This window comes from Grampus griseus (genome assembly GCF_964374135.1).
Source record: "Grampus griseus genome assembly, chromosome: 20".
NCBI classification, from domain to species: Eukaryota; Metazoa; Chordata; class Mammalia; order Artiodactyla; family Delphinidae; genus Grampus; species Grampus griseus.
The window spans coordinates 52,492,667-52,509,314 of NC_139014.1; the positions used below are offsets into that span (position 1 = coordinate 52,492,667).

The 16,648-nt window shown below is 40.6% G+C and overlaps 1 protein-coding gene across 3 annotated transcripts in view; it reads left to right on the plus strand.

Moving 5' to 3' along the window:
* Positions 1 to 16,648, plus strand: part of SSH2 (slingshot protein phosphatase 2) — a 244,633-nt gene that overhangs the window by 152,378 nt on the left and 75,607 nt on the right. The window contains exon 1 of one of the 3 annotated variants that reach the window (XM_082678051.1): positions 1,374 to 1,408. The exons of the other annotated variants lie outside the window; for them this stretch is intronic. The gene's annotated coding sequence lies outside the window, so the exon portion shown is untranslated. Of the gene's footprint in view, positions 1 to 1,373; positions 1,409 to 16,648 lie in introns of those variants that run through there. 3 annotated transcript variants of the gene reach the window in all.

Genomic DNA, 16,648 nt, shown 5'->3' on the forward strand with positions numbered 1-16,648 from the left:
CAACAAGTTTTTACTTCTGTTATTTCCTATAACCCTTGCAAATAACCCTTTGTAGTAATACTTTAGCATCATTTTAAAGGAAAGAGATTGACGTTCAAAGAGATTAAATGACTTATTCAGGTTATATAATTAATAAATGTAAGAGCGGTGACTAAAATCCAAATCCTCTTTATATCTCATGCTTTTTCACTATGCTATATTTGCCTCCAATTAATTTTGTATCTCCACTTAGTAAATAACTTGTTCATTCATGTATTGATCACCTACAATGTTCTAGGCACTGGGAATGATCCAAAAAGACCAACTCTAAGCTCTTAGAACTTACATTCCAGAATGTAAATAAACTATTGTAAATAATCAGCTGATGATATGGCTATAAAGAAAAAATAAAGCAGGACAAAAAAGATGGAAAGTAACCTGGGAGAAGGAGTGCTATTTTAGAGAAAATGGTCAGGAAACTGATAAATTTTTTGAGCCACAAACTGAAGTATGGACATGTGGTATAAATGTATAAATCAATTTTTAGGTATGACAATCTAAACAATATGAGGCCACTGCATTTACAGACATAATAGCAGTAGATAAGGATTGTTGGGGCTTCCCTGTTGGCGCAGTGGTTAAGAATCCGTCTGCCGATGCAGGGGGCACGGGTTTGAGCCCTGGTCGGGGAAAATCCCACGTGCCGCGGAGCAACTAAGCCCGTGTGCCACAAGTACTGAGCCTGCGCTCTAGAGCCCGCAAGCTACAACTACTGAATCCTGCGAGCCTGGAGCCCGTGCTCCGCAACAAGAGAAGCCACCGCAATGAGAAGCCCGCGCCCTGCAATGAAGAGTAGCCCCCGCTCAGCCCCCCGCACAGCAACAAAGACCCAATGCAGACAAAAATAAATTAATTTTTTAAAAAAATAGATAAGGATTGTTAACTTACATAAACATTAGCCTACAGTAACACTTATACCTTGCATTTAAATCTCCTCTCCCATGTAGCATGGATTATAAAATCATAAGCTCAAAAAAGCTCTAAATCTAGTCATTTCCTTCGTGCTAAATCACTACCATGTAAAGCAGTGTTTAATGTATTGGTGATCTTGGATTTTTCACACTGTTAGAATATAAGTACAGTAATGGCATGCTACCTGAAATGGCATGCTCTGGGTAGCTATTAAAAAATTCTGGAGTATCCAGCAGGCTTAGGAAATGTAAAACCTCATTTGCTGGTCAGATTTGACTTTAATGAATTTCAAAATCTTGTCCAAAATCCTTTATTGTACTGAAATTCTGTTATATCTTGTACTACAGGGCTTCAGTAAGTGAACTTTCACCTAATGCTTGGGAATCTTTGTGATATAAGCAAGTTTATTGTAGAGGGATTTCCAGAAATGAGGAGAGGAGGCAGCGTTATGGGGCAGGTAAGAGGGCCTTTTCATAGGATTTGCCTTTTGCGTGCTTTAGAATGGCAAGAGTCCAGAGTATTAATAGAAGACCCTTAGAAAGCCCCAGGCCTTATCTGTTCCTCTGGTTTCAAAGTTAAATCCAAGCACCAATCATTCAGTGTTTGCCTCTTGTTAAAGCTGAGTTGTTGTCTGCTAAAAGATGAGGTGGGGGGGAGGGGGTCGGAGGACTGTTAATTCCCAGTTGCTCATAGTCTCCTGAGGGCAACTACAGGATTCCTTTAATCCAGAGTTTTAAACTAAGTTCATGAATACAATGAAATGATATGCAAAGGTGGGTGTATATATTATTAGTACATTTATTTTTCTGCAGGAAAAAGCCATAATTTTCATCAAATTTTCAAAGGAATGTAATGCCCATAATGCCCTTCCCCTCACCCCAAATTAAGAACCTGGAATAGACTATTTTAGGCATTTGACTTAGAAATTAAGTAAGGTGTTTTTAAGCTGTTTGGCCTTCCCAGTGAGATTCATTTATCCATTTTTAAACAATCACTCATGCTTTCCCCACAATGAAAGATTTTGAACTACCATTTTCTCTCTATCGAGAAGGATTATGCAGCCTTTTGAGTTCTCTCTCTCTAATAATCTTGGAGTAGATATTCCAAGAATGGTATTTGCTTTGCTAAAGAAGATTTGGAATATTACTGTAAAGCCTGAATGTTCGTTGTTCCTCAGCAAATAGTCACAACCTGTGTGGTGAGTGAAAAGAGAAGCAGTATTGGGGTAAAGTATTTCTGGTGCTTTGAGCTATATCCAGGAAGGCAGAAATAACTTAAAGTTGTTACTTTAAAGTAAAAGTCGTGAGAAGAATTAGGAGAATTTCTAAATGCATTTAAGCCAGATTCTTATTAAATTATAAAGAGCTTGTTGAGAAGTTTGGGGATGACTGCCCTGGGCTTAGATATTTAGTGGAATGAGTGTGCTATTTAATGTGTTGTGCACTGAGAGTCAAAGTATTCTCCAACCCATTAAACCATTCTTTGCTATTTAAGACCAGTTTCTGCACCTACAGTGTATAGTTACAAATTTTTAGAAGTGTGAGCAATTAAGTTTTATGTGCCATTTTTGCTTTCTTGCCATCTCACGTAATTCATTTATTTAGACCTAATCCAGTGCATATTTGGCAAAAAAAAAATCTGTGTTTTGCATAAAAAGCCGTGAGAAAACTCAGACCAGTTTATCTCTCTTAGAAATTAAACACCCTTTAAAAAAGCTTATTTATTTACATACTAGAATTTTGTCCTACAAGAGGATTCAGTCTTTCAGTGTCAATTGAGAATATTTAGATGTAGTTATTTTTCATTAAGTAGGATTTTAAATGCAGAGGAAACAGAATGGAGTTTTTTTTCAGAATTTACACTATTTAAAATATTTTTCTATGTTGCTTAGTTTAGAAGTAAATATTGGAAAATGAATATACAAGTATACTGTATAAGCTGTATGTGTAGTTGTTTTCTCTTTGCTGACTGTTCGTTAAATATGTCACTGTAGAAATGTTAAAATATATAGGAAGAGAAAAAACAACATTCAAAATGTTGCCTTTTTAGCATTAACCATTAATCTGAAAAAACATGCCTCTTCAGTGACACTGAAAAAACTTTGGGAAAACATCCAACATCTGCTTATCTTTCCTGCAGTGGAAATGTTCATAATTGCAATGTGCAGTTTCCTTTGAATGAAGATAAACAGATTTCTATTTGTTATACTTATGTTTCAGAAGCATGTTTACTGAATTCTTTAAATGTATTTAATTTTTTTCACCTCACAGTTGGGGAGGTACCAGAAACATCTGATTGTTATTGGGGTTTTCTTAGCTTTCTCTTGAGGGCAGTTGTGTTTTTCTTTAAGATATTTTCCTCAGACTTTTTACTTTTTTTTTTTTTTTTTTTGCGGTACACGGGCCTCTCACTGTTGTGGCCTCTTCCGTTGCAGAGCACAGGCTCCGGACGCGCAGGCTCAGCAGCCGTGGCTCACGGGCCCAGCTGCTCCGCGGCATGTGGGATCTTCCCGGACCGGGGCACGAACCCGTGTCCCCTGCATCGGCAGGCGGACTCTCAACCACTGCGCCACCAGCGAAGCCCAGACTTTTTCTTTTGACCCCAGGTTTAGGGGCCCCTTACAGAATATATCCACCCAAGCAGATTCCTCCATTACCTGCATTACCATGTCCCTGACTCAGTTCAGCACAGTCTCTATTATAAAATCCATGTTCCATAAGCTTTTTAAAAAAAATACGTAAGTCAGTTTTGTCTCCATTTGGTTCTTCCTTTGCCGGACGATGGATCCAAGAGGCTGTCAGCTGGACACTGCTAGAGGACTCTACCAGTCAGACCCTGGTGTTTTTGACATAGTGGGGATTCCCGAGTTGAAAACCTATTTGTTCCAGTTCCCAAGAGATCAAACGGCTGAATATTTTACCCTGTTGACCTAGACAGCTCTTTGGCTAAGGCATGGTGAGCAATCCTGGCCAGCGAGTTATCTAAATGATATTCACTGCTTTGCTTTAGTCATGACTGTGCTGGAGTTATGTATGGTAGAGATTGTTCTATGCATACTAGAGATTATACATCTGTTCACAGTGAGATAAAATTGAGCATTGGTTGTTCTATTGGTTGCCAAGGAATGCATCAATATAGGTTTTCTTTCTCAGTGTCTTTCCCCCTCAGCTGAGGTAATAACCCCACTGTTCTGACCCTAAACCTAGGACTGAGTCTCCTATCTTTAGTGGGGTATGCATACCTTGTCTAAATATAGCAAGGTGTGGACTTGGCTAATGTGGAAAAAGACAGTAGAATGACCTTAGCTGGTCTTCATTACTAGTGTTACAATTATATTTAAAGAAATAGGGACACTATTTTAGTTCTGCTTATATGTAGAGATGCTTTTTTCCAGCTGCTCCTTGGGTTAAAAGGTTTTATGCGCTAAACCAAAAAATTATTTTAAAAGCTAAAGTAAATCACTTCAGAAAGAAGCCAGGAGTTCATTCCATGTGAAAACATGCCCATGGGACTTCTTGGTGGCACAGTGGTTAAGAATCTGCCTGCCAATGCAGGGGACACGGGTTCGAGCCCTGGTCCGGGAAGATCCCACATGCCGCAGAGCAACTAAGCCCATGTGCCACAACTACCGAGCCTGCGCTCTAGAGCCTGCGAGCCACAACTACTGAGCCTGCGTGCTGCAACTGCTGAAGCCCAGGAGCCTAGAGCCGGTGCTCCACAACAAGAGAAGCCACCACAGTGAGAAGCCCACGCACCACAACAAAGAGTAGCCCCCACTCGCCGCAACCAGAGCAAGCCCACACGCAGCAACGAAGACCCAATGCAGTCAAAAATAAAATAAATAAACAAACAAATAAATAAATATATTTTTTTAAAAAAACATGCCTGGGGGTGGTTTCTTTTTCTTTCATTGACCAAAAGTTAACATTTATTCAGAATTTAAAAGGTAAAGCCTAAGCTTCATGTACTTTAGGATAATAACTTGTATTTATATAATTCTGGTACTTGATACTTTTTAGAAAGCTTGCACAAACTTTTGTCAACTAAGAAGAAAGGATATTTTATCCCTAAGCATGTGAGACAGGATAGATAGAACTAATCCTGTTTTACAGATGGAGAAACTCAGAGGTAGAATGGCTTTCTAGAGGGCCAAGTGAATCAGTAATATGGCCAATTCGGGTGACTCCGGTACACCACCTTTTAGCTCAGGCAGGCAACTTGTACCCTCTTTTATGAGTGTAAAACGACTCAAGCAGCCGTTTCATCCTTTTCTTTTTTAATTGATCAACACTGGAGTGGGGGAGGGATGGGATTCCATTTGCAGAAAAATTTTCCAGTGGAATCAGGAATCCAGTGGACAGATTAACCATTTGGTTACTGAGCAGAAACCTCTAGGATTTAACGTCACATTTGCAGAGGCATCCAGCCCATTGTGACATAACCTTTTAAGGGCATTCTTTGAGAGTTACCTCTTCTGCTGTGAAAAACCTAGTTGGTATTTTTGACTGTTTAATAGGAATATGGTGATCTCATCTTGAACTAATGGAATGATTTTAAGGTTCCTAGTGGTAATCTCCTAAAATCACAAACTTAAGAGTTTATAATGTTGAATGAGGAAATTGAGATCCGATTGTCTCATGTCATATTATACAATTCATTGGTGACAGAGCAAGAACTCTAGGTCACCTGACTCTCAGTTCCATGCTTTTTCCTCTCTACCTTTACATGTTTCCCTGCAGCAGGTGAGATACTAACCTTCTCTTTGTAAATAGAGAATCTGCCTAAAGTGCTAAAACTGACTCAAAGGCACCAAACCATATGTAAAGTGAGATTAGAAAACCCTGGTCAGCTGAGTCCTGGCCAGGTGTGCCCCTACTGTCTTCCCTGAGACAACGAAGAAAGGTTTGGTACAGCCACCTCATCACATTTTTAATCATCTTTCACTCTAACATCTTATTTAGTGTTGTGATCCCACTTAACAGAAGAGAAATAAGAAGCAAGGTTAGTTGGCTTCTATATAACATGGCAACTTTACTGTGATTTAAGTATATTCCCCATATTTATTCCAGTCCTTTCCTCTGGATAGCCTGTGGCTAATGTTTAATATAAATTCTTTCTACGTTCTCCAGAGCTACGTTTTACACAACTACAGATTTTAGAGGTGGGGAAATTAATTATCTATGAGAACTGTCTTCTCATAGATAGTCTTTAATAATGGGTAACTTAATTTAGCTGAGAGGCAAAGAGATTTAGCATTACCAGCTCAGCAGTTTTTCACTGATGTCCTATTCTAATGTAATACAGATGAATTTGTAAAATTCAGTTGCCTTCTTTTGGTTGAAGTTGGCTTCAGGTTTCTGATTCATTTTTTGCTTGTTATTATGTGCAGACAATTAACCTTGCTTTCTTTATGATTGGTTTAAGATGGTGGTTTCACAGCTTAGCTGCACTATCTTCCATTTAAGTTGAGCCCTGACTGTATCATCTGTATACTGTCATATCCGTTGAGTAGGGGATTAGGAAGGAGGGAAGTCCTTTGTGTAAAAGTATTCTCTTCAGCTGTTCTTCCTTGATGCTGGTAGTTTGGTGCCTGGCAGGAAATGATTTAGACATGTGTGATAACAAAGTGACGTGAGGAAGAATTGCCTGTAAGTTTCCCTGGCTTATGCAGGATGATTGGCTGTCAGCTGGCAGATAGGTTAAGGCAAATTTGACCTCCAAATCTGAGGATTAGTAAAGTAAAACTTAAGAGAAAGTTGAGGTAGTGAAAAAAATCTATTTTGAGAAAAGTTTGGACAGAAGCAGGTGGTATGAAAGTTAATGTCCATGTCAGTAAGACTTCTTTTTTGACCCTCTTGCGTGAGAGTCTGTAAAGCTTTGCGATTTGTTCAAAGGAAAAGATCTGTCTGAAGAGTCAGGAGGTGCAAAGAAAAAGACATTCTTTGATTGCAAGGAATTGACACATATCAAAGCTTTCTCTCTCAGATTTTTTCTTGGAATTTGAATTTCTTTACAGAGTAAATTTTCCATCGGTACCAGAAAGTAAACTAGACAAATATCCCCAAGATATCCATCTTCTCTTCATTCCCATTAGCTCAGATCAGACTACCCTTCTCTACTTCTTGCCTGAAACACTAAAGTAACATCTGTCTCCCTATTTCTAAGTCTCAATCCCTTCCAATCCATTCTCCATACTGTAGTTAGAGGAATCTTTCTAGAAATGCAAACTATGGATCTCTGTTATCCTCAGGGTAAAGTCCAAATTCTTTGGCCAGTAGTATAAGACCACTCAGATCTATGACCTACTTACCTCTCCCCTTGTTTACTTTGACCCTCCCTCTTAACTCTTTCACCATATAGTAAGATTATAGGGACTTCCCTGGTGGTCCAGTGAGTTAAGACTCCACACTCCCAAATGCAGGGGACCCAGGTTCCATCCCTGGTCGGGGAACTAGATCCTGCATGCATGCCGCAACTAAGAGTACACATGCCGCAACTAAGAGTCCGCATGCCACAACTAAGAGTCCGCATGCTGCAACTAAGAAGCCTACATGCTACAACTAAGACCCGACACAGCCAAAATAAATAAATAAATAAATATTTTTAAAAAAAGATTATATTAGCAGTTTTGGTAGCTTTATCCAAACAAATTTATATAAATACAGATTATCAGCTCCATTGTCATGTTAGCAGTAAGGGAAGCTCATATAGAACCTAGAAGAGGCTACTATGCTTGAACAAGAAGTTTCTAAAATCTTTTGTAGTAAACTCACTCAGAAGGCAGATGTAAGACAGTAACCCACACAGCACGCCCAACTTCTCAGAAAAGGGAAGTTCAAGAAAGGATAACAGATAAAACTTTGTTAAGAACTTTGCAAGTAAGTTGAAAGTTCCTCTGTGAATAGAAGTTCCCCACTTGGCATCAGGCATGATTGAAGGCTGCAAAGAAGAACAAGTAAAGCAGGCTCTCCCTGTGATGTGTGTTGCAGACCTCAGGGCTCACACACCCTATGTACACACACCAGAGAAGAGGTTTTACAGTGAGTGACTTTCATACTTTGTTATCCTTCGAAACGTGCTTGAGTCTTCAGCATTGTTTCTGTTGTCATTTTCAGATCACATTTATTAAATACTCCGTACATGGTGTTAGAGCGGGCACTATATAAAACAGTGTCAACGGACTTTCCTTTCAGTGCCTCACACACAAAAAAACAAACAATACAGACCTAGGAATATTCATCTCATTAAACAGAAGTAAAGTTTAACATACAGCAAAGCAAGGTGGCAGAACAAGTGTATTATCTTTGCTTTTACACGAATTTTTCTGTACATGATAAACATTTTTATTTGGAATTGAAGCAAGAAGGGAGGAGTAGGGAAGCTTGCTTCCCACTCAGATTTTTATACAGTAGGTTGTGCCCTATCTCTTCTACCACAGAGAGATAGCCTCTCTCTGCAAAGAGCTGAGTGGTGCTGCTGACAAAGAACCTCAGTCACTTGAGTGAAGACATATGGGCAGCTTGAGTCCTCCTTGGTTGAGTAGCAGACATTGCTGGTGGCAAAGCATTTTGGGCAGAGAGGTGGCTCATAAATGAGGAACTTAATCTAAGAAACTGTGGGTTTCTGAGCCCTAAGGGTACTAATTGTTGGTTTCTTCACAGCTCACTTTCTCTCAGGCCCCACCCATCACTTCAGAGAACTTGTTGACGACAGCTTTACTTTCTCAAGTCTTGTACAAAGGCAGATGTCTCTGAAAATGCAGCTTACGCAAAACATCTGTGTGCATGACTCTGTTCCCACGGTGTGTTTTCCTGTACTGCTCCCCCCCCCCCCCGCTTTTTTGGGTTCTTTTTTAAAATTGAAAACACAGTATAACCATCATTAAAAAGAAATTTGCAAAAAGAAAAAAATCACCCACAATGCCTCCATTCTTACTAATAGCCATCTCCACTCCTGCCATATTACCTTCCTATTGTTTACATGCATAGCGTTTTGCCTGGTTACGTCCTTTTTCTTAAGCCGAATTTCAGATACTTTGTCATTCAGCCACTTCTCTTTTTTTTCCCCTGATCCTGGCATCATCTTTTGGTTTTTGGTCTTGAGTTACTGAAAGGGCATTGCAGCTTATCAGCATTTTGTCAGTGAGTCCTCTTTCTCTTATTTTCCTTTCCTAGATCCAAGTATTCTAGTGTTTAGAGTATGGCTGAGATCCAACCTTTATTCTTAAAAGTAAGACACATATATGTGCAGGATTTTTAATTTTAACGTTTAAAAACTGGTGTTTTAAATTATATTGACTTTCAAGGCACATTGCTGTGCCCACCCCAGGGAAGCCTCATTTAGGAAGAAACATATCTACAAACTAGAAATATTGATTTGCTGCATTAAATATATTTATTAAAATGTTGATAAGCATGTAAAAATAGAAATATATATTCTTTACCCTGATAGATGAAATATACAAGAAAAGTAAAAGCTAAGTAAAGAGAAGAAACAGATTAGTCCATATATCAGTATTTATCATAAATATAAATAAACATTTCAATTCATACAGCCCTCCAAAAAGAAAAAAAATATGCACTTTTAAGAATACCTTCAGCCACCTTCCTTTTAGACTTCCTGTGGTCCCCTGTGCTTAGGTATTTAAAGGGTAGACCTCTGTGGTGTGTAGGGTCCCCTGATGACTAAGGAAGTCTGCAACACTTACATACACCCTTGCTATCTGTCTATGGCCATGTGAGAAGGTTAAAAGATCCTCCTCAGGGTTGCAACTTTCCTTCCAATTATTGTGCAAAAAATCTGCCTTTGGCAGTTAAAAATAATTTCCTTTTGTTCCTTATGTTTTCCTTTGTCCTGAGTTGCCACTTGGAGTAGTTTTAGGACCTAGCTCAACCAGTACCTAAAAACATTTAGGTGATTGTTCCTACACTGGAGCAAATATGTGATGATTTACCATTTTTCCCTCCACCACATTTAAACACACAGGAAAATTTTAATTTACTCTTGAATCATTTTGATTTTAATATTTTCCTGTTTTTCCAAATCCTAACTAAAATGTTTGGAATTCTCATTGCTTCATATTGCACACTAGAGTATTGCAAAATACTACTGTGTGATCTCTTTGTCCCTAGCCCTCTAATTTCTTATGAATACTATCTGGAAAATAGGGAAGAAAGTGCTGTGGGTCATTGCTTCTGCATGAGTTTATCTAAAAATGTGCATTTAGTGAATTTGAAAAATTAACTGTTGAACATTAAATCAGGAAAGCTCAATAAATTAAATTTGCAAGGAAAAGTGGAGTAACTTTTTCACCTGTATTGGTGGTACAATTCTGTGATGATTCTGTAAGACAGGAAACAAGAAACATCAGGTCGATTAAAAAATGTGAGCTGGTTAAGGCCAGAGACTGCCTGCCATTTGCTTCTCTCTTTTCCCTTTTCTCTGACAGCTCCTTAAATTGTCCTTTGAACCTTGCCTTTTGCTGTTTGTTTTTTTCTCTTCCTTCTCATCCTCTTCCTCCTCCTGCTCCTTAGTCATCATCATCATCATCACTAGTATTACTATTTTACAAAAGTTAACTGTTTCTTTACGTGTCAGAACCTAAGCACTGGCAACAGTGTTCTTCCTAGATTTCACTGTGCATCAGTATGGGGCTGAAAGGATCTGTGGTGTGCATTAAGACAGTTACAAATACGAGGATTTTGCCCAAGGACTTTTAAAAAGTCAGACAGTGCAGTGGATAGTAAAGAAAACCAGCGAGTAGATTTAAAAAAGAGTCAACATACTTTGCCATGCCTTTCCCTCTTCCCCTTGGTTTGATAGTTTGAGAATTAGTATCTTTGAGAGACTTTTAAGAGTGCCTGTTGGCAAATTATTTCATTTTCTTAGCCTAGTAAGGTAGAGAACAGCTATAGAAGAACTGGTTAGGCAAGGAAAAATGATAGACTGACGTTCTACAGACTGGGTTAAATTTTTGTGGCCAGTGAATTTTGAGAATTACTTGTAAGGCTGCGGTAAAGTAGTACTGAACTAACTCAATTTAAAACCAAAACCAAAACATAAAACCTTGGTTTTCTGATAATCTGAGAATTCTTTCTTAGAACCCTCTCGGTACCCTACTAGGTGGGCTACGGTGAGACTGCATTGTACAAAACAGGCAAAGAACTCAAGACTACTAAAGCCATGGAGTGGAGTTTCAAAGTACAAAACAAAACAGCATAACTTGGAAATAGGCCAAAATTTGATCCCTGCTTTGTCATGCTGATTGTGTAATTGGTAAGCTTAGGGAAGTTACCCTCAAAACCTTTGTTTCTTCATCTGTGAAATGGGAAGAATAACTTCTGTTCATGGAGTTGTTGCGAGAGGGTGATTGTAAAGCACCAGGCACCGTGCCTGACACAGGGCGGGTACTCAGTAAATGATAGTTACAGCATCTTTAAGTTTACTTCGTAGTGCTCAGAGCCAGCACCTAACCACTTCCACCACCGTCACACAACTCCCGGAGAGAACGTTTTGATGGACATGCCATTGTACCCAATTCCAGGTTTTCACAAAAAAAGTTTGTGAAGTTAATGGCAGAGTTGTTGCCATTATCATCAACAAACAATAGCTATTCAGTAGACAGCTTACTGTACAGGTCTGGGACTTTGGTGATAAATCTGAGCTAGAGAACCAATTTGGGAGGCGAGACAGTCAGGCCTCAGTGATCGTTCGCAATGATTCTTGCCTCCCACTATTTACATCCCTGTGTAGTTCCCTCCTGCATTAGAGCTGACCTATGTAACTAATAGGATATTGCAGAAATTATGGTGTGTCACTTCCAAGGTTAAGACATGAAATACCGCACTTCTGCCTTGTTCCTCCTGGGATCACTTACTCAGGGGAAAGACAGCTGCCATGTCATAAGGTTAGTCAAGCAGACCATTGCATGGCAGAGAGCTGAGGCCTCCTATCAATAGCCATGTAAGGGAGCAATCTTGGAAGCGAAGCAGATCTTCCCAGCCCCGGTCTAGGCTTTAGATTACTTCATTCTCATAAGAGACCCTGAGCCAGAACCACCAGCTGGCCTGCTCCTGGACTCTTAACCCACAGAAACTGTGTGAGATAATACATGATTTTGTTGCTTTAGGCTTCCAAGTTTTAGGGTAATTTGTTATCTATCAGTAGCTAACTAGTCAGGAGTCGTCCTTTATCCTTTATAGGACAGGGTGGCCATGAAAGTGGATGAGGGCATCCAAAAGAGTATATATAGAGCAAGAAGAGGAATGACAAGGAAATGATAGAAGACAACATATTTAAGAGGTTGGCAAAAGAATAGGAGCCCACAAATGAAAATGTGAAGGAATAGAAGCATAGGAGGAATACAAAGAAAGAATATTACAAGGTCATCAACGATATCAAATGGTCAAGAAAGATTAGGACTGAAAAATGCCCATTGGATTTGACTAACTAAAGAAAATCTCAACTACAGTGCCTTGGAAGCCAAATTACAAATGAAGTGGAGACACTGAGACCTGTGCCACTTGCCCTTCCCTATCTCTTTGATTTCATCTTCTACCACACGTCTTTGGCTCACTACGCTTCAGTGCTGTTGACCTCCTTGCTATTTCCCAAACCAGCCAAGTGCACTTCAGAGCCTTTGCATTTGCTGCTCCCTCTACTTTTGATGTTGTTTCCCCAAACAGCCACACAGCCACCTCCCTTACTTCCTACACATCTCTGCTCAAACGTCATCAGAGAGACTTTCCCTGGGCATACCTTATAACACAAATACATACAGCAGCGCTCACTGTTACTCTGCTGCTTTTCTCTGTAGCACTTACCATCATGTGATATCTAAAGGGGCAGCCACTGTGCAGCTCTGGCCAGTTTTTGCTAGGCATGAAGGTGGACATATGTGTTCAGATATTCTCATCTTTCAAGAGAAGCTGGAAATTCTGATTTTTAAGTACAATTAGTTGCAAATGAGTTTCAGAGCACTGTGAAGGTCAGACAATCTGTCTGGTGTAAGAGCAGTGAGCAGGGTAGGGTAGGGTATCTGGCAGAGGATCTCGAGCTGGGATGCTTAGAGAAGTACCAAGTTGGTTCAGTGTCTTAGACACTAAGAGGAGAGAGTCTCAAAAAGGAGAAAGGGATTTGCTAGTGCTCATCAAGGCTCCAGGTGCTAAATGAAAAACAGAAATTGGTGTCAAGCTAAGACAAGGATCTTTGTCCTTCGGATCTATCACTTGGGAAATCACTGGCAGACTTAGGATGGGGAGGAGTTTCAGAGGTGGGACAGAAGCAAGATGGCAGCAGAAAAAAAAGACTGACAAGGGAAGAAAATGGAGACAGCAAGTATAGACTTGCTGTAATAAAGAAGAGAACTTAGAAGGGGACACAAGATCAAGTCAGGGTTTTGTTTTAAGGATGTGAAAGAACAGAGTTGAGCATGTTTCTGGGCTGAGGAGAAGCGGTCACTAGAGAGAGGGGTGACTAATTGGTAAAACTAGGATACAAGGGAATGGGGTCAAGGACACAGGTGAGAGGGTTGACTTTTGACAGCTGGATGCATCATTCTCAGATTGGAGAAAGGCGGTAAGTCCGCAGGTGAGGGAAAGTATCAATAATTGGGAGAAATCACACCAGCTAGCCTCCATTTCTTGATGGTGTAGAAGACCAGGTTAAGTGGAGAGTTGAAGGAAACAGGAGTTGTGATGGGACTTGAGAGCGAGGAGGGTTTGGAGCAGGTAGGGATGGAAATGGTGGGGGGGCTGTGTCTGGAGGGATTAACTGCCCAGCTGAGCCAACTCAGCGTTGTTGCTGTCATCTCTGACATCTCTGTCACTGAGACCATGGATGTGCGCCGGCATCCAGAGGCATGGTTTCATAATCTCCTTAAACATTGGGCTGCCTTTCATTTATTCAATATATATTTATTGCATGTGCACTTAGTGTCAGGTACTATGCTAGACGTTAGAGAGAACATTAAACAAGGCAGTTGTTCCCGCTCAAGGAGCTTGCTGCTCATACAGAAAATTATAAATAAGTCATCAAAAAATACTATAATTTTAAGCTGTAGTTAGTATTATGAAGGGAATTCAGAAACAAAGAGAACAGATTGCAGGGAAACCAGTTAGGAAATAGGACATGGGACTAGGTTGGTTAGGGAAGGAAGAAAAGCCAAAAAGAGGTAGATGGCTTGGGAAAAAACTGAGAAATCAAGGGGCCGGAGTCTCAACCAGGTTGAAGAGAGAGTGAACACATGAAGGTCACAAGAGAGGGGGTTGTAGTCAGAAAGTGGGAGTTTGGCTTCTGAAATCAAGTCCATCAAACTCTGATGCCTTCGAAAGGGACTCTGGGAATTAGAAGTCTAAATGGAGTCCAGGTGAAGGTGTTTGAAGATCAAGGGGACAAGAAATTTGGGGACAAGCTGTTGGATGTTCATCTCTGTGAACAATGGAATCTGTTAAGATCGTAGTAGGAATCAGAGTTAAAAGAGAGAAGATTGAGCAAAATAAGGAGTAAATTAAAGCTAGTGACAAGGATGTCAGAAGGTGACAGCAACAAAGACTAGAAGGTGCCCTGAGCCTCACAAGAGGCTTTGCGTAAAGGTGAAAGAGAAATGGTCCGAAAGCAGGGGTTGATGTTTTGGCCAAGTGCTTAAAAGCCCAACTTACATTCCTTCTGCAGGTGTGTTTAAAATACCTGGAAAGGCATTTGTTGAATCATGCAAATGAAATAACATTTCAAATGCTGAACAGTTTTTCTTAGTTAATCTCCTTTTGTTTTTTGTTTAATCCCACCAACTATTTAAAATTTGGTGCTAAGTAATGTTGGTCATGTCTCTTGGTGATCAGTACATCCAGCATTTTAAATACTGAGAAAGAACTGTTTAGGTCATTTAGTCTTTGGTTCAGACAGCTTTTAGGCTTTACCTTTTTGAAAGGAAAGTATTTAGGTCTAGAGTTTTGGGCCACAGGACTGAGAAGCTTTATTAATTCAGCCTGTAAAGGAAATGGGCTCCTTTGAGCTGAGGTGGTTTCTCCACTCCTTGGAGGAGGACCTTCTTGAAAACAAAACTCCCCAGCACTGTCAGTCATCAGGCGGACTAGGGTCCGTTGTGTTAGGAAGTGCCTGAAACCAACTCCTTTCATAGGCACCTGCGGTTTTCGTTTTTGTTTTTTTTTTTTGGTGGTGGTGGGAGAGGGGGGAGTATTTGTTTTTATTTCTCTGAGGAGGGGTAGGTGGAATATTGGCAAATGGCTGTTGGAGATGAGGCTGAGACTTGGTAGAGTGGCTGCAAAGGGACAGAGATTAGAAGGTGGCAGTAGTGCCACGAGAAGTTCTCGTCTCTGAATCTTAGCTCAAACTCAGAAGTGTTTGGGGGCCAGACTTCTCAGTGTAATTCCAGGGGTGGTGGCTGCCTGGAGGAACTGGAGAGAGTGGCTGCTCTTCTCAAAGGTATTCAGAAATTAAAATGATTTTACATCTGTGCTGGTCTCACAAAATGTGCTGAATTAGGCCTGCCTACTACCAGTTGGAGCCATGACCTAGACCCTCTCTGAGGGCCCTCCAGCTCTGACCTTTCATTATTTGGTAGTACTTCAAAACTCCAAACCAAAATCTAAACACTTTTAATCCCTGACAGGAGGTCGGGTGTGTATATGACCAGACAACATCTAGAAAGAAGCACCTTTGGTCTGAGAGAAGACTGCAGAGGAACCAAGGGCTGGTCAGGCATCCACTTCTTTTCCCATGTAGGCTTTCTTGCCCTCCTGCCTAGGCCTCATGGTCTTTCTTACTTCTTGTTTTTGGCATCTAGTTTTTGATATTTTTTTAAAGCAATGTTTAATATCCAACAAACATACTAAAGGAAAAAGAAAAAAGAAGCAACTTTAAGAAACAGCATGAAAGTATTTACCTCATGGGAGTATGTCTAAATATTTCCCTATCCAGACCTGAACTTTGTTTTCAGGATACCATGAAAAGTAGAACAAATATCACACCAGGCTTTGCCATGAAATCCTGCCTTTGTTCTCTTTAGATGAACTGACCAGATGTGTTTTTAACTTCTGGTTGCTTCAGATTATTAAGTCAGCAAATATGTCCTGTTATGGTAACCGCTAACTTAAGATAAAGGGTTAAAGTGCCGCCCTGGGTTTCAGATGACATGGGCCTTAGTCTATGCTCCACTGCTATCTAGCTGTGTGACTTGGGGCAAGTCATTCACATCTCTGAACTTCAGTTGCAAGCTTCTTTGTTGCAAGCTCAGAAATGAATTTTAACTATCTTTTTTTTTGCGGTACGCGGGCCTCTCACTGTTGTGGCCTCTCCCGTTGCGGAGCAACAGGCTCCGGACGCGCAGGCTCAGCGGCCATGGCTCACGGGCGCAGCCGCTCCGCGGCATGTGGGATCCTCCCAGACCGGGGCACGAACCCGTGTCCCTTGCATCGGCAGGCGGACTCTCAACCACTGCGCCACCAGGGAAGCCCTGAATTTTAACTATCTTAAGCAAAATATTTCTTAGAAGGATGTCAGAGCTTACCTAATGGATGGGAGACTAGAAGACCAAACTTAGAGAACAGGCAGGAGCAAAGGGCATTCGAGGAACGCCCAGGAGCAGGAGTCGACTGTGCTGTACCTTGCTACTCTCCCCACTATGAATGTGACCATCCCCCATTCTCCCTACTCACTTGGGTCACTTGCCTGAGATTCA